General features: G+C 48.1%; 1 non-coding gene across 1 annotated transcript; it reads right to left on the bottom strand.

Moving 5' to 3' along the window:
- Positions 1–23222: 23222 nt before the first annotated feature.
- On the bottom strand, positions 23223–23420 carry LOC126521013 (U2 spliceosomal RNA). The gene has a single exon (XR_007597177.2). It is a non-coding gene; the product is annotated as a U2 spliceosomal RNA (small nuclear RNA).
- Between the last annotated feature and the right edge of the window lie 298 nt (positions 23421–23718).

Genomic DNA, 23718 nt, shown 5'->3' with positions numbered 1-23718 from the left:
CCGTTTACGAAGAAGACGTGCTGTTTTGGGGCAGCTACGGGAAAACGATGAATCCACCTGGTTCCGACTTCAGTCCACCTGGTTCGAATTTCACAGAGCTACGCATTCAAACAAGAGAAAAGATTACAGGAAAATAGGAGGCTTCATGCAAAGCCTTCATATGATTTGAATGCATGGAGTTGGGATATCGGTCTCCGCTATTGCTCTGCCGATTAGCGAAAGTTGCTCGAGGGAGATTTCTAAGAGCTGCCAAGCTACGAGAGCGAATCCAATAGAATGTTAGAGAGAGAAATAGAGAGAGATGAAATCCGAAAGGCAGAAAGTTTAACCAGAATAAAAAAAAAGACAGGGTTTCCTGCACTACAGTGGGGTTAAGGGCGACGTGGAAAGACAAGGAAAGAGAGCGAACGATACAGAGCACACACACATATAACTGCTGTTCACAGCACAAGATAATGGTTAACGCTTGTCAGTGGTAGAGTCGCTCGTGCAGGTTTGTCGTACGTAAGAGCTTCAACAACGCTTTGGCAGCCCTCTGCAGCGATGGCTTGTGTGCTTGGTCAGTATTCTAAAATTATTTGTTCAGACAACGGTCTTTCGTCGGTAGGAGCTAGCGCAGTCGCGAGTGTTTGTGTGTGCACAGTGTAACGAGGACAATCGCACAATATACGTTGAAGTGTCCCACGACTTGTGAAATATTGAACTAGTGCAAAAAAAAAAGAGAAAAGAAACGTGGGACGAGCTCAACACACATACAGGACGCGACGCTATACCACAGTCGTCCCAGGCAGCGTTGTCCGACATTCCGACAAGTTCGCTCAGCGCTGCTAGTGCAATTTCTACATCGGAAGGATCTCGACACTTCTAATGAAATCTACATATATACGCCGCAAGGGAAGCTGGTGAGTGAAAAATAAGAAGGGAGTTTTCAAGGGATCAATCATGCCCGAACATGAGAAGCCTCAGCGTGGAGTTCACATTTCAAAAAGAAGACTTGCCCTGTACAATTCACCTAGCCGGAACATTTGCTTTCGTCTCGTTCGCCTATACTGCTGATCAGCAGTGAACGTTATCAGCGTGAACGACATTTCGACATTAACCAGACCTATCTCTTTCTGTATCGCCCGCTTCGTGTTGCTCTCGTCGCATCTAAAGTAATACTATTATGCAACAAAGCTAAAGGACGGCTGGCCCAAGAACAAGCGCTCCTGCAAATCTTGGATATATTGTTCGGAGCCTTCAGCAGCAGTGACTGACATATATTACAAAAGATATAAGGCAAGGAACTTAGATATCCCAATTATCTGTGCCTGTACAATGTAGCAATCCCTCGAATCCGTTTTTATTCGCAGTACTTTTAAGTGTTGACCAATGCTTTCGCCGGACAATTTGAGGGCGCATTCCGAGAAACAAGAGATAAGGAGAAGATTTTGTGAAATTGGTATGAATTCATTACTCCTCGGATTAAATGCTGCAGTTCGGACATGTACCCAATAGTGAAATCCAGCCGAACGTGCCTACAATTAGATAGCTTGGATACCAAAGGATTCCCTATGTGACGGCCTAGTTCACTTCTCCTGTAAGTGTTGTGAACGCCTATAGAGCGCAGACCGCTATAATGAATTTGCCTGTTAGAACAAAGAAGTTTAGGCATCCCCGACGGGTGGTTTGCTTTCCATGCAACGAAGGCACACAGCAGCGCCGATGGTGCCCTGCTCAGCCGTCACACTGAGCTGCGGAAAACGCATGGAACAGCAGTGAGCGCCATACCGGGGCGAGCAGGAGCGAGTGCGAAACGTCACGACGTTCTACTCCCACCTGACCACCTTCTATGTCATGACGTAACGAAAAAGAGACACCACGGAAACCAAAACGCAGAAGCTGGTTCGCCGAAACGGTGTTGTAGTAAATTATTCACGGCACCCCGAGGTTCGCACCGCACTTTTTCTTTGACTTCAAGATGTACAACTTTCAATTAACGCAAAAAAGATATTTGTTGAATATGTCATGTCAATATTGCTTCAACTGTTACTAACTGCGCCAAGAGAGCTGTTGGAAGAGACAAACACAAGAAAAGACACGCACACGCGAGAAGTTTGAGCTTTGTTTTGTGTGCGTTTTCTTGACTTATTTTTCCCCGACTTCGCCCAGTTGGTTCTCAACAAGTCGTGAAAACTCGAGGCAAAGTGGTAGCAGTCTCTTTGCAGATAAGCTTTGTCTGAGGCAGCCCACTCAAGTGCTAAAATGCTAGACTTCTCCAAACATAGCACCAGCCTCGCCTCCTATTGGGCCGAAATCACAAACCTTTTCATTCGTCAGTGCTCGCCGCCATATTTAGCCGCGGCCCCTGTGACATGTCCTGCACCTGAATTTGCAGAAATTTTCTATTACGTACGGCAGCAGCGTTAGAGCTTTTTTACGAATACGGGCCTTAGCTTCCTAGTGCGCTGTGTCCGCGTTAAAGCAAGCACAACTTCTTGGTTGATTGCGTCGCGCATGGGCATCGAGCTCGACACACCCAAAGGGCGCAGGTGAGAGAATCTCGTGTGACGTGTTCTTCTCCAGTCGGACTTCCCTCACGCCTCGCCCGCGAGCGTGATGAACGACTCACCTCTGCGCTTGTTCTGCTGAAAAAGGCTGACCTCGGGAACCAGTAATAACGCAACGACACTAACTACACGAAAGAGGCTCACTCAAGCGAAGCGGCAGTCGAAAGTCACGCGAACGCAACCACGACCCAGCACTGTCCGCACGCCGATAAACTAATCGAAACTAACGACAGGCAGTTAAACACGCGCGGAGAAAATTAGGTTGGGTGAGACGGAGCCATGTTTACCGGGCGCAGAGATGACATTGACGGATACGAGAACACAAGAAGTCGAGGCTTAAGTTTCCAAAAGCAGCAAAATGGCGTCACGCTGACTTAGAGAGCCAACTTTGCCGCAGAATCTCCTTCAAGTGTTCCGAAAAGAATGGTCGGCCCGCGCATGCTACCTTCAGGTAGCATGCGTGGGTTTACATAATATAAATGTAAATGTTTCGAATAGTGTGTATGGAATATCGAATCGAATATCGAGTAGGTAGAGGTAGACGAATATATTTACAGTAGGAATATACATTTCGGGAATATTCAGTAGCCATTGCTCCTGTACAGACTAGTGAAAAAAAGGAAAGAAAAAGATAGCTAGCAGCAACAAAGGATCAGTTTTTTACACAATATCCCAAATTGTCATTTAGAAAAACCACAAGAATCTCCTGTCGTTTAGACGCCACTCGCAAACAAGCTTTACAAGAACGAATGGCTGCTACGGGGAATATATCTTTCTATATATAGAATATATAAAAATATGTAACTGATACATTGCCAGAATGTCAAAAACTCTTAATGACCGAACTACAAGAAATAACCACAGGTCCTCACGTAGGCCTCCGTCACGAAACCGAAAACGAGCCTTTCATACAATGTGCTTCTGCGTCACTTCAAAAATTCTTGTCCTTTAGTCACTTCTCATCATTTTCGACACTGTGCTTAGCTGACGGAAAACAATAACCGGACTTTAGTAGTCGGTTGTTGAGAAATATTTGGTGAGTTTCGATTATGCGAAAATACAGCAAGATTTTTTTTTGCCAATGCGAATGCGAATAGTTAGTGTGTAATATTCGATTCGTATTCGAAACTTAGTATATTCGCCCATCCCTACATTTTTTTTAATGGTAGAACTGCAGCGCACACAGCTGTAGACGAAGAACCCAGGTAGTTTATAAACAGTTCTTTCTGCGTGCTGCAGTTTTACCATGAATACTTATCAATTCGCCCAACTTTCATTTCTTCTACAGTTCTGAGAGCGCAAAAAGAGGGCGCAAAAATCTTCCTGAGGTGACATGTGCAGAAGTTTTATGAAAAGAAGACTTCCTAGTAAAAAACAATAGACACCTAGATCAGAAACATGGCCGGCAGACTGGCTGCGAGCTGCCGATATTTTCAGGGAAGACAAACGCTCACCGGTTTACACACGACTCAATGCCCTTCCCCCCCCCCCCCCCTCTGCCATGTTAACTTATACAAAGACCCGTCATAAAACAATTACCTGCTCCGATAATCAGCTTCGCTTTCACAGCAGCCTGTCACAATGTTTTCGCTCGCCTCAGTATGAAATAAGCTTTCTTCACGTAACAAAAATAAGTTGGCTATTATTCTTTAGTAACCGAAGCTCCGAACTAATCAACCAAGGAAGCAGGCTCACTACGGCAAAAAATTGTTTCCTCGTCGTCTGCGCGTCGTCTGCTACTCACTGTTGAACCTTTGTGCCTGCCTTCCGTGTACTCTGAGCAACATTGAACCACACGCACACACATGCTGGCGAGTTCGCATAGCCTAAAGAGCGCTAGTGTCGCCCCCCTCGGTGTGTCCCCGTATTAACCCCACAATTTCCATCGCGTGCGCCAGCAGCTGGGGATCTACTTTACGTGCTGCTACGTAATTAGTGGTGTGAAGAAGTGGTGTTGTATATTGCAGGGTAATAATAAAATAGCGCAGTTTCGCCCGGAAGGCGAAGCATTGATTGCAACAGCAAATTATTAGACACCTTAACAAAGTAATGTTAGTAGTTTCATCGGCTGCACAAACTGTTGTAAACCTTCACTTACTGACTAAATTAACAAACACGTTGTCAAGTGCGCTCAGGCAAACACCAACACATCTCACTCGATGACCGCGAACACTCGCTGTCATGACGCTGCCGTGATGAAGAGCGGCAGCAGCGGCGAGCGAATTCTCATTCGTGCTGCCTCTCTCGCTTCAGTGCGAACTATGGGCACGAGAACACAGCGCAGACCAAGACATCAGCTGTCTCGGGTCACCTAGCAATCGAACCCACTGCATATTACCTGCACTCAGCCGCCATGTCATCGCACTTGGACTTTATACGAAACATGACGGCGACGCGACAACAGACGAGGAGCAAACACGATCGTCTTATGTCGCTAATCAAACTTCTATCTTTTACCATCTGCATTTTGCATCAGTTACAGTTCAGTGTTAACACTGCTCTCAATGCTTAATAATAATAATAATAATAATAATAATAATAATAATAATAATAATAATAATAATAATCCTGTGCGAATGCAGTATATACGTAAACAACCAATTCAAAACGTGCTGTCGGCTTCTCCTTCGGGCATTCTAGCTTCGCCGCGAAGACCACTCGCCACCATCGCATCGTCAATCATCAGTGCACCACGATACGAGAAACTGAAGCGGGGGAGCGCAAAGAAGGAGAGAAATGCTAGAGCACGCCCCCTGCATACTAACCTCTTCCTCGCCCAATAATCCCGCATTCACACGCACTTCCTGTATCTGAGCCTCTCTTACTCAAACTTTTTTTTTATTGATTTCTTTCTGTCCTTTCTTTCTCCTTTTCATTTGCACGAATTTCAGATTTCTTTCACAGCGTCCACTCACTTGACTCTATGTTAATTTTTGCCATCCTCTTACTCTTTATATGCATTTTGCGCTAAGTGGCCATATGTGTCATATGGTCGAAAAGTGCTCAGTATGGATCGACTAGCCCAGCAACACGTACTACTGAGTCCATTCTTGAGCTTCGGTACCATGTATAGCGCGCGTTCGGGTATGCGCGGCAAAACGATCAACAGCAGGAGCTCGAGGAATTCCGCTAATTAGCTCTCCACTCCGAACGGCCACTCTACACCGCACTCTCCCTCAGCCATAAATCTCGAGCTATACAACAACCTTTCCCGTGTTAACTTTCAATTTTTTTTTGTTCATTCGTAACAACCTTCTTTGGCTTTTGCAATATCCCCGTGCGCTTCCTCACTTGACGTGACCTCGCCCCCATCTCCGCTCCTTCCCCAGGCGCACGTAAACAGTCATATACACACATACAGCCAGGCACATGAACCCACATCTAATCCGTTGATCAGATCCTTCACCCCTGAAGTTACGAATGCAGCAGCCTCATTTCCGCAAGGCGTTTTCCACCCCGCACCATTATCAGTCAAATTTCATATTTTGCCTACTTTTGCTTATTTCGCTTCGCTTACGCTTTCTCCTTTCAGTCTTAAGCTTCTCAAATTCGAACTTGCCTAAGTTTTCTTTGTACAAAGATTCTTGTTTTTATTTTTTCTCTCTCACGCTTTTCTTATTGATTGACGATTCGTTGAAATCGCGATACGCAGGTAGAAATAACCCATTTCTACAACGAGAAGTCTGTAACGCGCTGTGGAATTTTCTCTGGAACCCGCGCTGTACACATTGTGATTCTTTTTTAGGCCGTTGTTTTTCCCTCAACCTAAGCCTCGTCGCGCCGTTGGTATATAACTAAATAAAAGCCGTTACCCCAGGCGCTTCTCTCTTCCCCCTTGCATATCGGCAACGGTGCTGGGTGGCGTGAATGATGGCCCCGTGGCACAAATTCAATAAGCAGTGCTGGCGTTCTGTGCATGCGCGACGCTTTTGTCGGTCAACTGCTTTAAATTAAAATCGCATAACGAAAAACAGATGTCTTCGAACATTTTTGGCGTATGCACATGCTATATGAATTTTTCGATTGGCCCACGGCTTCCGTCTGGTAGGGCAGGGGCAGCTTGCCTGTACCTCGTGGTGTGTGTGTGCATGTGTGCGTGTGTGTGCGAGCGTGTGCTCTTTGTGCGTGTGTGGGTGTGCGCGCGCACGTGCGTGTGTGCTTGTGTGTGCGTGTGTGTGTGTTGCGTGTGCAGGCGGGTGTGTGCGTGTGTATGTATGCGTCTGTGGGTGTGTGTGTATGTGTGTGCGTGTGCATGTGTGTACGTGTGTGTGCGTGTGTTTCGTGTGTGCGTGCGTCACATCTTTGTATGCTGTTTCAACGCTCCCTAAGTATTGGCGACACTGTTAGGTTCGCACCTCACTCTGAACCCTGCCGTTCCCATTCCACGCGTATTTCGCGCGGCGCACAGGGTATAGCGTAAATCTTCAAAACAGCTTCGAGAGCGTCACACGCCACGACACCGGCTTTGAACGTGTTCTCTTCAGTCGTAGTGTGACCGCACTGCAATAAAGGGAAAGTGAAGGTCTGTGCAACTGTACAGCACGAGAAAGTGTGAAGTGGGCAGAAGTTGGACCTCGGGTTATTTTCATTTCGCTTTTCTCTCGTATTGTCGCCGAGAGCTCTCCACATGCCAGTTACGAGAACTTACGTGAGGTACCTTTACAAGCGCCTCATCTCTAAAGTCCCTAGGCATTACCCATTGCATCGCCATTGCAAGAGCGCCAGCAACGCCTTGAGCATGGTGACACAGCGCCTGTACGCGCACAGTGCACACTCACGCGGCAGCGCCCGAGTCCGCCGTCCAATGAGAAGTCACGGCGTGGCTCCTGGTCTTCGGAGCGCTTGAGAGCGCGGTGCGGAGACGGGGTTCATTGTTGAATAGGCTCCTGTTAACTCTTCTCGTAAATTGCGTGAAAGTGCTTTAGTCTTGACTTTCCGGGCACAAGTTCGCCCACAATAAACCAGTTTGTTTAGTGCGCTTCCTTCAAGAGTCCTACAACATCACTTACCCGGCTTCCAGATTTCTCTTGGCACTTCTTGCGGCGCCGAGAGTACACGATCCGCCTGTTTCCTCGACAAAGCCATGGCTTCTCATTAACGTGATCCCTAGCTGTATTCCGCTGGATAGCTCAGAGAAACTTTCTTTTATGCGGTAAGCACTTCTCCCGTTTCTTTCTCTCCTCCCCTTGTCTCCACCGCTCTCTCTTGGCTTTCTCTCACAAGTCCCACTAAACAACAGGCAAGCGTTTGATACACGATCATCGTTTTGCCACAAGAGCCCTGTTCCTGGCCTGCTCGCGCTTTGCCGAGTGTGGTTCCGGGAGTTTTCATATGGTGGGCGACCCATTTTCTCGCCTTTTATTTTTTCAATCAGCTGTCCTCGTATAAGTATCCGCATTTTGGTAAAACTAGTAAAAAAAAGGGAAAGAATATGCTGCTAAGTGGTTTCTTGAAGCTGTCATCTAATGTGCTTGCTTATGAAAAATCTACATATTTTGGTAAAGCAGCTATGAGCGAACATCGTGTATTCTGTAGGGCCACGTGAACGCCGCGTTAATTCTTATTAACTGCTACGAAAAGATGTGGCGATCATGGCCCTCGTATTCTAAAGCGATCCTCGACTCGAAACTTAACTTTTTCTCCGCTCCACCGAATCGAGCACATCTGCGCCGCTCCTCGACTGAAAAAAAAAAGAACACACACACACACACACACACACACACACACACACACACACACACACACACACACACACACACACACACACACACACACACACACACACACACACACACACACACACACACACACACACACACACACACACACACACACACACACACACACACACACACACACACACACACACACACACACACACACACACACACACACACACACACACACACACACACACACACACACACACACACACACACACACACACACACACACACACACACACACACACACACACACACACACACACACACACACACACACACACACACACACACACACACACACACACACACACACACACACACACACACACACACACACACACACACACACACACACACACACACACACACACACACACACACACACACACACACACACACACACACACACACACACACACACACACACACACACACACACACACACACACACACACACACACACACACACACACACACACACACACACACACACACACACACACACACACACACACACACACACACACACACACACACACACACACACACACACACACACACACACACACACACACACACACACACACACACACACACACACACACACACACACACACACACACACACACACACACACACACACACACACACACACACACACACACACACACACACACACACACACACACACACACACACACACACACACACACACACACACACACACACACACACACACACACACACACACACACACACACACACACACACACACACACACACACACACACACACACACACACACACACACACACACACACACACACACACACACACACACACACACACACACACACACACACACACACACACACACACACACACACACACACACACACACACACACACACACACACACACACACACACACACACACACACACACACACACACACACACACACACACACACACACACACACACACACACACACACACACACACACACACACACACACACACACACACACACACACACACACACACACACACAAAATTCTAGGACACACAACAAAAGAGGACATGGTGATGTGGAACGAGAGAAGGACAAGCGCAGGTCGTGAAAGAATCGAGGAAGGCATTACTGAAGAAAAGAAAGATAATGTAAATAGGCATCGATAAAGGCCCCGAGTGCTGGCGCTTTGTCAAAGCCCCAGCACGAAATCCGAGCAGGCGCTTCTTCCTGCTGTATGCTTCTGGAAAAGCAGTTCGGTACCGGAACTGGGGAAGAAGGGGTAAGGGCGCGAGAGGCGGCGGCAATGCCTCGCCGCATATCGGTCCAGTGAAGCGCGCTGTGCCATTTGAAAACCAAATCACGTCACTTTCTGCCAGGAAAAGGTTGAACATCGCCTTTACATCGCACTCGCTTTTCCTTTATTCGCTTCTGTTGTTTGTTTTTTGTCGCTTTTACATTTCTTGCCGTTCGCGCTTTATTTTTAACCGTCTCCAGCACTGCAGAATCACACAGACGTCGAAGAAGCCAACAAAGTTATAGCGTATCTCCAGTGACAATGAAAGAAGATGGCACAGCCCCGTGCGCAAACACACCTCCGGCGCCAGAACCTTCTCTGGTGCTTGCACTCTCTTTGCCCCAGACGCACGCGAGGTATGGCACTGAGCGCCCGACACCATCGCCATAAAATTTCTGAGCGAATGCTCAGAATGTCCGGGGGTACAACTTCAGTCCTGGGCTCTAGGAGAAAGCACCCGAGAATTCTGTCTTTTTCAGTTCCTTTTGCGCGTGTTCAACCACATTGCTGGATCACCGGATACCCGTCCGGACAGTTTTCTGACTACTCGCAGGAAGAACAGCGGCTTGCCTTTGCACTAAAATTAGAACAGGTCGCAGTAAGAATCCCCTTCGCCTTGAACCACCTTCTCTTTACTACGGCGAATAGCATTGTTAGAGAAACTGATGACGTACTAGTTACAAGGCCAGAAGTCAATCCTTGCCGGCAACGTAGTAGTTGCCATGAGTTCGAAAAGCATTATTATGACAAAACAGCTGGTAATGTTGCTGTGTTGCATCCACTTCAAACACGTTTAACCTTGTCTGTAATTCCATGTGGTGGGCTTCATACTTGTAGCGTCTACAGCCTTCCTGCTAACCACTATTTGAATATGTTCGGTAAATACGTTATAGGAGCCCCGAACCATTTCTTGGTCTTGCTGAGAAAACCTATTCCACGGATAATATACGTCACTGTGAACATCTCAGCATACTTTTTTTTTTTTTTGCAGTCGTGCACGGAGCGTGGTGTTCGAAAGCGAAGGGCGAAGTAACATTTTCCTTAAACGCCCTCTTTTAAAACTGAGGCCGTCTCCTCAATGGTTCCGAAGCTTCCGGCGAATGGAATATGTCGTCACATACAAGATTCCCATTGACTATTGGCCGACAGTGCTAGGGCAAGCAGCAGGCTCATGTTACTCGTATCTGGTGAAGGCATGCACCTGGGAGATGCAGTTGCCATGGGGCAGCAGTGTTTTGCCGGCACCTTCTGCGTGCAGAGAAAAGTTTGTTGAAGCTATAGGCTCTCCCGTCGCCGCTTTGCTGCCGTGTTCACACAGCGACAGTCGCCGAATTTCTGTGAGAGGTATCCAACGCGACCTTTGTATACCGCAGTTAGTAGCAGGTACACACCACGCGCAATGATGTTAAGAACTAGGTTTTCCACCGGCAGTTCCAGGAACTCCGGTACGAAATGGGCAACGTGGCGAACGACGGGTTTCGTCGGTGGGCTGTTGTGCACGCTACCGATGTACGCACACGATCGAAAACAGGCCGCGCACAGATGACGTTAAAAGCCGCGGGTCACACGACCAAAACGTATGGGCACCGCCCCGCTTCGTCGAAACTATCAATGTTAATGAGGAACGAGAAACATAAATGCGTTGGTCATAAAATCTGTACTCCTAGTAGGTCTTATTGAAACAACTATATTAGTAATATATTCACAGGAGACACAAAGCTCGTTGCAAATTCTTTTGAGGCTACAAAAGATAAAAAGTGGCTCTCGCCTTGAAGGCTCCTTTAAGAGCGTTGCTTCTTGGAAAACTTGGAGGCAAGGAAGCAATGGGATATGAAGACAAGGAGAGCGGAGGACACACAGAGAAACATACCACAGCACTCTAGTAACTGATATTTATTGAAACTTCACGCCCAAGCCATGACGTAGCTCTCTTATTCGTTTCTTTTGTTTGTTTTTTCACTTGTATTGGCATAAAATTCTACATAACACATCTGATGATGACTGTCTATGGCAATGCGTTTAGCAGTGAAGCAGTATACGACGCAACGTAATGCCACCGCCGAAACACCTCGTGCATATGCGTGGAGTACCCTCAAATGTGGCGTACTCCAAGAATGTTAATTACATTAACAGTCGTAGTCAGCGCGCTTTTACTCACAGGTGCGCATCGATAACTGAACGTGCACCTCAGAAAGAGGACGCGCACCATAAGGATTAACCGTACTTGTACTCACAGGAATGCGCTCAGAACAAAATCATTAGAGCGCGCCAAAAGGTGGACCTAAGTCGGGACACCATCGCTCCTCCAGCTCGTGCGTCAGAATTCCAAACTGGCAGTCTGGAAAACACAAGACGGGACTCAATGTCAACGCCTGAAGCGTTGGTACGCAAGCCAATCCGTATACGCACGCTACGGCGCCAACACAAATGATTACAAGAGTTTCTGAGACCTACCCATCTTTGTTCTTTGCTTCGCTTCTTTTTTCACACACCGTCATGATTTATTGATGTCGTCAGAAACTTTCTACAACATGTAGCACAGAAATCAGCCTCATGGACAAAGGGGGGCCTGCGTCGAAACTGATGATACCACCACCTGAGAAGCCACCCCCTAGGGAGCGAGAAAGCAAGAACATATTCCTCCATGCAGTCCACATTCAATAACCTCAAGTAGGTGTACGCTATCCAGTGCAATAATAAAATAAAAGAATTCCCACAGAAATTCCTCTGGAAGTTCTGTAGGTATGCATAAGCATTGTGCCCCTTAATCATCTCCACGCAGACCGGTGTCATTATCAACGTTATGAAACTTGATCCGACTAGTATAAACGACAGCCCTGAGGCGACATGAACTCCTGCGAACGGCGACACAAGGTGAATTGATGACGCAAGCAAACTACTGCAGGTGGCGGCGCCAGAGGCACTGATGACGTTCGGATCATTAAAAGCCGTTATGACTCTTTAGCGTCTTGTCCATCGGCGTCGAACCACTATCAATCATGATCAACCATACTCCGGCGGCCCTAACTTGAAAGCGATCTGCAATGGGGACAGAGTGCACCGAGTGCTGTTTTCGCCGCTTAGCTCGTGTTGAAACAGAAAGGTAGCACGAAGGTGAATTCGCTCGCTGCTGCGGCCCTATCTTGAGTGCGATCGTCATGCGTGACGGACGGACGGACGGAGTGACGGACGTACGGGTCGATGGAGGGTTTCCTCGTTGAGTAGGCAGAGTAATGCTTACGCGTTTTAAACAAATTGCTGCTCCTACATGGGGCACGTTTAAGTTCTACAGAAATATGTGTGGGAGGACAATTCCGAAAGACGACAGCGTGATGAGGCGGCGTCAACGCCCGTTCAACGTGCGAACGCATTTCAGTTAGCGCTCTACAGTCACTTAATAAATGTTTTGGAAGCACCAGTGAGTGAATATGCATAGTATGCTGCCAACTGGGGCAGTTCCCTCTATTGATCACTATCAGATATATCCTCACTTTAGAATGACGTATAGACTACGGTGTGACTGATCGATTCATGGTCTTGAATCTATCAAGAAGATTGATTCATGGTCTTCAGCGGCCAAAAGCAACACTGGAGCTATGAGAGCTGGCGCAGTCGTGAGTTCCACATTAATTCGAGCCACATGGGGTTATTTAATGTGCTCCTAAATCCAAGCGCTGATAGTTTCTGCACCATTTCACCCTAACTAGAACGCGGCCACTGCTAAAGAGAATAGAACTCGAGGCCTCATGCCGACGTTCTGTCCGCCGGTTTAGCCAATCACATTACGGTGAAAGCGATCTCCTCGAAAGTGGTAGACGCCGAATACGGAAGTCCTACGCACCGAACGGCTAAACATGGGCAACGAGCACGTCTATTCCAGAAAACAACTTGGTTCGATCGAGGTCTTCCGACAGGCAAGCGAGTGACTATATGTGTACGAAAGACTACGCGTTCCGGCGCAACCTTCCCACGTGTCAAATAGATCACGCAACTTTACTCAAATATTTATCCCACCCTTTCTCAAAAGCCATACAAGCCTGAGAAAGCGGAGATGGTGAAGCCCGCGCGAACCGTCGAAGTACAGACACGGCAAAGCTTCCCGTCGACAACGACCCGGGTTATTGAACACTGCGCACATAACAACGTCTCGCATGGTGCTACGACTTTCATACCGTGAGAGACTTCCAAAGCGTTCTGTAGGGACGGCTCTTTGGAGTGGTCGAAATCCGCCCGATGGTTCGCCGACGTAGCACATGCGAACTTGTGGGGAGAGCTCAAGCCAGACGTGTTGTGTTGTGACGTAGCAAGTACAACACGACGCCCTGCAGCTTACAAAGCATTCCCGATCTCTCCTTTCAACTTCATTGTATATTTCTCAGGGCTGAGAGCACGAGCGCTTTGAAATCAGTGAAGGTGCCTCCAGCATCGGTGGACTCGACCACGCTTCTGATATAGCTAATAGTGACCAAGGGCTGATGTGCTTTATTAATGTGGCCTTCATCAAAGCATTCTTCATGGCTTCAAGGTTCCTTTCACGGCAATTACAGCCTCGATGGCGCACTCTCAATTCTGTGGTTTTGTTCGTGTTCGAACGATACAAGTAATAAGCTATTTGACACTTTCATTCAGGTTCTATAAGAGGTAACAAATGTATGTGTTCTAGAACACGAGGCTTAGCCTTAGTAGCTTCGTAGATATTACGCCATCATTATGCCAGTCGCCGCTAAAACAATCGCAATCCCACCCTTTCGCTTTGCGTAAAGGAATCCACTGGCGCAGTTTACGTGCTCGCTGAGAACCTTGGACATCGTGAGGAATCTCTCAAGCACGCCTGCATGGGTGCGACCGAGAGCCAACGTCGTATGCCGCCGACGTATAGACGCAAAAAAGAAAAAGAAAATAAGAAGCTGTTCAATAGCGCACTGTGCGCATTCGAGTTCCATGCATTGCTAGTCTTTCTGTAGATTCGATGGTGGTTGCTGCTAGCGGCTGGCTGACCTTAATTAAAGAGAAGCTTTGTTTACCTCTTCTCCCGGCTTTCCGCGCGATGCCGCTGCTGCTGTGGTCTTGCTCGCGCACGCCGCTGCGCTTCTTTGCGATGTCACCAGATGGCGCTCACCTCCGCGCATCAAGACGGGCGCTGCCGCGGCAGCGTTTCACAGTTTGTGCGTATATGGCACGTGCTGTGCTTGCTTTCCTATGCGAGAAAACGCAGGTGCTAAACTATGATGGTGTAAACATTGTAAGCGTCGATAGCCTGAAGAGAGCGCTCGGGGCTGGCGTCTCAAAAGCATGCTTCGCACGTACGCAGAAGGAGCCCGTAAACACGCGCCAGCAAAATGGCTCCAAATCGCTCACTCAGCGCTGAGGATACCCAGCCTCGTAAGAAGCGTAGCGTGGAATAGCAGCGTCTTCGCTGGACAGCGAAATGTGGCGCAGGCCGCGAAAGTATGTATACATAGAATTGTATGCATACATACATAATTCATTTAATTACCTGCAACCACATAATTCAGTTAAAGGTTAACACTTCCGCCATGATGCGATGGGTAATGCGAGGGAATGATAATGGTCAACCTTCTCACAGATTATGAACAATGACGCAGAATACTGCCTCAAGCAAACACGGCCTCCTGTGTGTTCTGTGGGCTACGCAGACAAACAACAATGGTGCACGCAAAGTAACGTTCAACATCAACTCACCATTGGCTTAAATGCTGCAGAAATTATACCTTCGCCGCCAACGTACCCGCTCATTGTCGTCAGTCAAAGCTAACAGCATACAAAGCTTCGCTTACATCGATTCCCACAGTGCGTGGCATCCGCAGATTTTGTTTAATTGATTTGGTATTAGCGATGACGGTGCAAGCTCTTTTAGCGTGAATTAGATAAAAGGTTTATGCTAGGTGTACAATTTCATTACATCGCATAAGGTTTTCTTGCCAAATGCCGAGGTTTAAAACAGAATTGAAAATAATCTACGTAGGAAACTAAGAAACTATGGAAGTTATACAAAGCACTGTCTCGTGGCCCTGCCATACCGGCTTGATCCAACCACACCATTCTGTATTCTGCGATAACACGAAAAGCCAACGGCACTTAAGTATCCTACGTGGAAGAATGCGAAAGTGTTGCGACGTCCTGCAGTTGACTTGTTTTCGGAAGAGTAATGATATTGTTTACGTTGCTTGTATGATTTCTCGCATCACGCGACTCGTTCGCGTACTTGAGTGGTGGTCCAGAGGAGCCGGGCTCAGCCAAGGACTAAGAAGTCGTAGTCGAATGTTCGTCCGTCGGAGCGCACGACAGAACCCACTGAAACCACCGCACCGACTGCCAAGGGGCCAGTGCCGTCAGCGCTTTCGTAGATGGAGGGAGAGTATGGGAACGCTGGCATGGTGAGCGGCATCGGAGGCAGCTATGGAAAAAGACGACAAATGCTGAGTAGTGGCAAGAGCGTGCCTCTGTGACCACGTGACTCTGTACCACATCCAGCCACGCCACCGGATTTCCCGCTTCATGAGCCCTGTAATGCTTTCGCATTGAAAAAGAAGTAATGCCGTGTGTAGTGATGACACTAACACGCGCTGCGACAGCCGAACGTGTTTCTCATGCAATAATTTCGTGCACTCTGTTCAGCTGCCCCTGCTGTCCATCAGGCGTCTTCACCAGACTTGAATAAATTACGCACAGTCAGGATGGAAAACGGCAATAGTCTATGGCTACGCTATGCTTACGGGAACGCGATAGTACAGTGCATCGCATGTCTTAACGCATTGGCGTAATGGGATTCGCCGATAGACGTAGCACTTCAACTTTCTTTGTTCAACGTGCATCAAAAGCTTGCTACACCAGTGCGTTTGCATTCCGATTGAATAGGAATACGGCCACCTCAGCCGGACATCGAACCGACGACCTCAGCAGGGGAATACTACAGACATAGTACGTAGATCCTTAAGTGCACATTAACGTAAAATGCGTGACACAAACAGGTTCTGAAACGTTGATAGTAGCTCATTAGCGCACAAACTTCACGATAACAGCGTGTCGTGTAGACTGTACCAGACTGGGTCACTTTCTCAGCAACACGGTGAAAAGTAAGCCCAATATTTCGTAATTAGGTGAACGACCGCAGCTTAATCGCGATCAGCGATCGCTGAGACCGCAGCAGTCTCAGCGATCGCGTTTCACGGCTGTGCAGGGTTATGGAGCCGCCATTCAGCTGCTACGTATAACGATTACAACGTGCAGGCTTATGGAGCCTCCATTCAGCTGCTAAGTATAGCGATTACAACTGCACTCTCTTTCAGGAATTGTATCCGAGTCACTGACTTTATAGCCAGAGCAAACAGCGCGTGCGCATATAAGCGGAGCTGGCGCAACGAGCTTCCTCATTCTTAACGCGAGCGACCGCGTGCAGCAGAGCGGTTTTCAGCGGCTCCCGTTTCCTCGTTAACTGCTGGGACGTTGAGCGTCGACACCCATTTGAGCAACGGGGGCTTTCCGCGGTTACTTAACCATTACTAACCGCTACCACTGACTGCACAGCTTGACTGCACAACAAGTGTAATTGCGCATCTCCAGGAGGTGCCTATATTGACTCCCAGGGATCGCGTTGCGGCGGACTGGTCAAACAGGCTCGTTGACGACGCCTGGCGACGTCATTAACTACCGTGAAAAAGGACATCGCACGACAACGAGAAGCACGTAGGACAAACATCGCTGTCGTCCGACGTCTTTTTCGCGCTAGTTAATTCGTAGGGCTACAGCACCGTCAATGAAACTAAGAGTTGGATCTGTGTTGGGTGCGCGAACGCTTGTATCGTTAAGCACGTGTGGACAGTCCGTCGTGTAGGTCCTGTGGCTCCTGCGAGACACTTGAACACTCTATATTGGAGTGTTCCTCATTAGTCACACAACGTGCGCTGCAAATAAGGAATACGGACTGATTCTACTCAAGTGTAAGACCGTTGACGCTTGCCTGTTTCCTAGAGGGAGTGCTGCTCAACGCGACCAGGCCCATAGAGAAGTGCTAATTTTCATGCAGAAAACTGATTTGGCCTCCCGCTTACAGACATTTATTTCCGTGTTCCTACTTTCTTTTGTCCATGCCTCTGTCATTTGTTCATTTCCTATTTTCTTTCCTATTTCTTCGTTTCCTATTATTCTTCTCTTTTCATTCCCTCCTCCCGAAAAGTAGGCAGGCGTTGTGCCTCTCACGGTGGCAGTTGTCAATTTGCTCCCTCCCTGTTTCCTTAGTGTGCTTGTATATTTGCATACATAATAATAATAATAATAATAATAATAATAATAATAATAATAATAATAATAATGGTGTGTCAAGTCTGTAATAAGCACCATCTAGCCGAACTATCTTGTTTAATTGATGACGAAGACAGAGAATACAGCGATTACGCATAGGAAAAGAAGCCATAAGCACACGTGAAAAGGAGCGCACCGACAGAAAAAAAAACTAAGAAAAGGTAAGGTGCACTACAGACAGACAGACAGACAGACAGACAGACAGACAGACAGACAGACAGACAGACAGACAGACAGACAGACAGACAGACAGACAGACAGACAGACAGACAGACAGACGGACGGACGGACAGACAGACAGACAGACAGACAGACAGACAGACAGACAGACAGACAGACAGACAGACAGACAGACAGACAGACAGACAGACAGACAGACAGACAGACAGACAGACAGACAGACAGACAGACAGACAGACAGACAGACAGACAGACAGACAGACAGACAGACAGACAGACAGACAGACAGACAGACAGACAGACAGACAGACAGACAGACAGACAGACAGACAGACAGACAGACAGACAGACAGACAGACAGACAGACAGACAGACAGACAGACAGACAGACAGACAGACAGACAGACAGACAGACAGACAGACAGACAGACAGACAGACAGACAGACAGACAGACAGACAGACAGACAGACAGACAGACAGACAGACAGACAGACAGACAGACAGACAGACAGACAGACAGACAGACAGACAGACAGACAGACAGACAGACAGACAGACAGACAGACAGACAGACAGACAGACAGACAGACAGACAGACAGACAGACAGACAGACAGACAGACAGACAGACAGACAGACAGACAGACAGACAGACAGACAGACAGACAGACAGACAGACAGACAGACAGACAGACAGACAGACAGACAGACAGACAGACAGACAGACAGACAGACAGACAGACAGACAGACAGACAGACAGACAGACAGACAGACAGACAGACAGACAGACAGACAGACAGACAGACAGACAGACAGACAGACAGACAGACAGACAGACAGACAGACAGACAGACAGACAGACAGACAGACAGACAGACAGACAGACAGACAGACAGACAGACAGACAGACAGACAGACAGACAGACAGACAGACAGACAGACAGACAGACACGGACGGACGGACGGACGGACGGACGGACGGACGGATATAGTGATAGCTGTAGCATGTCCATCGCCTTCGCACCGGAACACCGAATTGAGGCGCCTTCGGCAGCGCGCCCATCGAGGATTTTTCCTCGATGGGTGCGGCTACATGCATAATAAATCATGGCATCGAAACGAGCTGTTGTCAGTGCGCATGCGCGCGGTCATCACCCAAAACGGCAATGAAACGAGAATGGCCGTCAAGACGAAAGGGTACGGCGACGTGCCGTTGTAGAGCTTCTGAGTTCGAACGACGTCGTCATACCGAGGAAATACTTCTTCCTATGCGGGCTGCGCTGAAAAGGAGACGGAGGACAGGAACAGAAAATGGCACCCCCGGCATTATAGATGATAATCGCCATTCTGCCGCCCGCATAGCTGGAACGGGGTCGCCGTTTCCGAGCCGCCTTTCTCCGCCCCAGCGGTGGATTTGGCGCACTTTAGGTTTCTTTATTCTTGTTGTGTCTGGCGTCTCCTGTCCAAGTAAAGGTAGTACAGGTATAGGTATAGGTGAGTGAGCTGCTTCCGCCCACAAAGACGCAACAAATGGTCAAAAGAAACAGAAGCTACAGACACACACGTACATGCTTCACTATGGTGGCTGTGTTGTCAAAGCAGGTTGTGCACGAACACACGTTACATTGGAAGATCATACGCGTGCTAGGGCGCCTTCCTAACCGTTTTACATTTCACATAAAAAAGAGCATCGTGTGAGTCACCCATCCATTGTGATGTTAAATAAAGAAATGTTGCTACTTTCCTCGTATCTATATGTATCCCAGACAATTCACGTGATCGCCGTGTGCGCCGCAAATAGAATCTCGAGATGTTTTGCGCCCATCTGTATGGCATTTAGGTCTGATGTTTAAAAAAAAATACTAACACTTAGCTATGGCTCGTCCTTGCGTATTTTTCTTTGTCGCCGTTTGTTTAGCTTAATGTTTCAGGATGAATTCATATCAACTAGTCCGGCTCGCAGTGATGCTTGCTTCATTTATTCAACTGAAAGAAACCGTCTCGGGTGGACCCCTGACCGCATAGACTTACAACTTTGGACCATTTACGCCAAACGTCAAGCATAATGAAGCACGCGTTACTTTTTCCCCATACTTACACACTTCTTTAGCCTTACCTTTTCGATTGAACAGTTTAGCCGGAAAACCATTTAAACAATACGTACAATATAAACAGGATGTGAAGAGATAGTGAGAAGCATAAAGATGACCTCGGATATTTACACGAGAAGTTGTACTTATATTCTTTTTTACAGCGAAGCTGTACATGGACAGGTTCTGGGAAAAAATGCGTGCGTCTAAGCTGGGCTAGTTGCTTTACGTTGAGCTGCGCAGACGACGGGGCTACTGGCAGTCCTGTTCGTATCACTTCTAGTCTGCGCTGTTCGATATGTTGAACAGGACAAACTGTCCTTTTCGAACTTCGAGTTTAACAAACGGCGCCAACAACTTTACAGTGACGTCACATAATTCACTCCTTCCCTTTCTAGTCTGCAGTGCGTATGCGAGTGCGTGCATATACGTGCGTGCGCACGTGTGTGTGTGTGTGTGTGTGTGTGCGTGTGTGTGCGTGTGCGTGCGTGGGCGTGTGTGTGTGTGTGTGTGTGTGTGTGTGCGTGTGTGTGCGTGTGCGTGGGCGTGGGCGTGTGTGTGTGTGTGTGTCTGCGTGTGTGTGTGTGTGTGTGCGTGTGCGTGGGCGTGTGTGTGTGTGTGTGTGTGTGTGTGTGTGTGTGTGTGTGGGTGTGTGTGTGTGTGTGTGTGTGTGTGTGTGTGTGTGTGTGTGTGTGTGTGTGTGTGTGTGTGTGTGTGTGTGTGTGTGTGTGTGTGTGTGTGTGTGTGTGTGTGTGTGTGTGTGTGTGTGTGTGTGTTTGTGTGCGCAGATGTGGGGGCGGGCTTAAAGTTCACCCACCAAGATTAATCTTTTCAATGGTTTTCACCCCCTTTCTTCGTTGTCAACTTTATGGTCACGAAAGATTGACCAATCGCCTTTCTAGCGGGTGGAGGGGCCTAACCCCATGTTATCTATCTATCTATCTATCTATCTATCTATCTATCTATCTATCTATCTATCTATCTATCTATCTATCTATCTATCTATCTATCTATCTATCTATCTATCTATCTATCTATCTATCTATCTATCTATCTATCTATCTATCTAGGCTTTTTCGTATTTCTCTCTGATATCCCTTTAAGAACTCGAGTTGTTCTCGCACCTTGCTATCTCATACTTGGCTATCGCCACCGGTTGGCGCATTGGCCTCCAGCCAACCGAAACAGCTTTCGCATGTCTACAGGTTTATGGATTCGTCTTCCGGTGCTTTCCGTTGAGTCCAACTCCCGTAGTACTGCATGTTCTAATTGTGCGCGAAGCCAAACAAGCGCAGCTCAGAGGGCAGACGCAGGTGCCCCTCGATTCCCAAGGAGGAGTGGGCCGAGTTTGCGGACGCGTTCGTCTCTCGCTGCGTGTGCGAGTACGATGACGAGATGTAAGCGCCAGCAGCAGCAGTAATAGGCAACTGCGTTCGCAATGCTATGAGAGGCCGCAGCCGCCGAACTCCTGTGTTTTCCGTCCTCTCACGTGTACATAGTACATCTGCTTCTCGAACGCTGTGTACACATGCCAAGGGTTTCGCCGTCCAGAATATATGTGTCCGCAGGGCATGCTTCAGTGTTTTCTTATGTAGATTGGGGTAGTCGACTCGCGCATTTTTGCTGCTGTCTGGACGCATTTCCGCAAAACTCGCATCCTCTGTGTACGAACCTTGGATGTGGCATAACGTACTGTGGTTATATGCGCTTCTTTTGCACCTCGGTATTTTCGTTCTTTTTTTATTTTTGGATGTGACACATTCCGAAGTAAGAAGCGTTCCTTTCACCTTTACGCAACAGGCAATGATGCCTTGTCGGCTTGTCGAGAATGCATCGGTGTATCTTGGGCAAGTCTGAAAGTTATCCTTTTCGTTAACCAGCAAAGGTCATTTCTCAGAGGTGGCGGCATACCACGTATCTTTGTTTTAGCTAATTCCAAATTAGGCCGGACCATCGCACTTTTATGCCGAAATGCCTATTTGTTTGTTCCTTTCCTTTACGCGATTAAATAAACGACCCTGTAGTCGTAGTTGATATCCCTGGAACACAGTAAAGCGACAAGTGCAAACAAAGAATTTTCATTTGTTGTCCAATTCGAACAAATGATGCTATTTGACGATGCTGTTGATCTCAGTGGAAGAATAGTCACGACTACGACTTCAAGAGGATTGCGCACACGCACACACACGCAAACGGGCGTTCGAGTGGTTTAATATTTACCTTGTTGCACAAATCCCGTACTCAGCACATGCGCGCAAGGAATTCTCCAGGCAATCCTTTGTAAGGAACAGACGTAGTTCAAGTAAGCCGGGCTTAACTATGCTGTCGTGAGTACCGGCCATTGCCAGCTGAAAAGGTAAACTGCATGTCTGTTTCTTTTTGTTTTGTTTTTTACGGCGAAGCTGTATATTGCTAGGTTCCGGAAAAATTTGCGTGCGTTGTGAGGATGCGTGACTGTCACGCATCCCCTGGTATGTTGTTTTCCCGCATAGCTCCCATCTCCTGTAATCTGTCTTCGCCGCACGGCTTGGTGCCCGCGGCAGTCGGTGTGGTTGAAGCGCATTGCGAGAGATGGCGCGAGTGTGGCTCTGCTAACGCCACCTAACAGCGGGGCTACTTGGGCGCAAAAAGGAGAAGGCTCTTCCTTTTTGGCTCGGGTTCGGCAAGCGTCGCGGACGTACTGCGCGTGCGCCGATCCGTGCTTCTGCGAGACCGACTCGTGAGGCCTACACCGGAATGGACGAACACGATCGTTCGAACGCGCCACCGTTCGCGTGACCGCACTCGCGAACGACCAGGCGTTGGTGTCCAGCATGGGGCGAACATATTCGCTGGTTATCCGGTCGCGGTGAGTCAGACTTCCGCGATTTGTCGCGCGCCCATCGGAGTGTTTTGTGGATAGCCACTTGGCTTGCAGGCATCTACGAAAGGTGCAATAAATGTCCTTGTGATTGTTTGCGGTACTGTGTTGTCGTTACTTTGTCACAAGAGCACGGGTGAGAACCCCACAGCGTTTATGGAGCCGTGTAGATCGAGAATTTCTCCCCATACGTGGGCCGATACCGAAGATAGTGAAATACCGGGCCGACCCGCGCCTGAGATGAAGCAGGCTTTAAGCACTCCGCCAACTTGCAGAGATAAGGTTAATATCGTAGGTCCAGATGCAACCCGTATGAGATATTAAGCTGATGAGGACACTACACTTTGACCAGCGTCGGCCATGTCTACGCTCGCGCCGCGCTATCTTTGTCGACGTTCAAAGCGCTTGCGTATCTCCTTTCCTTTCCTTACGCTCTCCCGTGGTGGCGGTCTCATAAGCGTGATGCTCCCCAGGACAGCGACGCGGAATGCAATGGGAACTGTCCACGTGGCCCCGATCCCGCGAACTTGGGACGTTTCACCGGATCAACGGCCAGATTTCAGAGGGTGTTTGTGGGGAAGCACTTTTGTTTGGCCTATGTTGTGTAGGACCCCTTGTGATTTTCGAATGACCTCACAACCATTACTGCATTGCAGGACGTCGACCCACGGACGATGGCCTT

This window comes from Dermacentor andersoni, chromosome 3 (assembly GCF_023375885.2).
Source record: "Dermacentor andersoni chromosome 3, qqDerAnde1_hic_scaffold, whole genome shotgun sequence".
Lineage (NCBI taxonomy): Eukaryota > Metazoa > Arthropoda > Arachnida > Ixodida > Ixodidae > Dermacentor > Dermacentor andersoni.
Note: the sequence above shows the minus strand (reverse complement) of the source record. Positions and strands in the feature narration are given on the sequence as shown.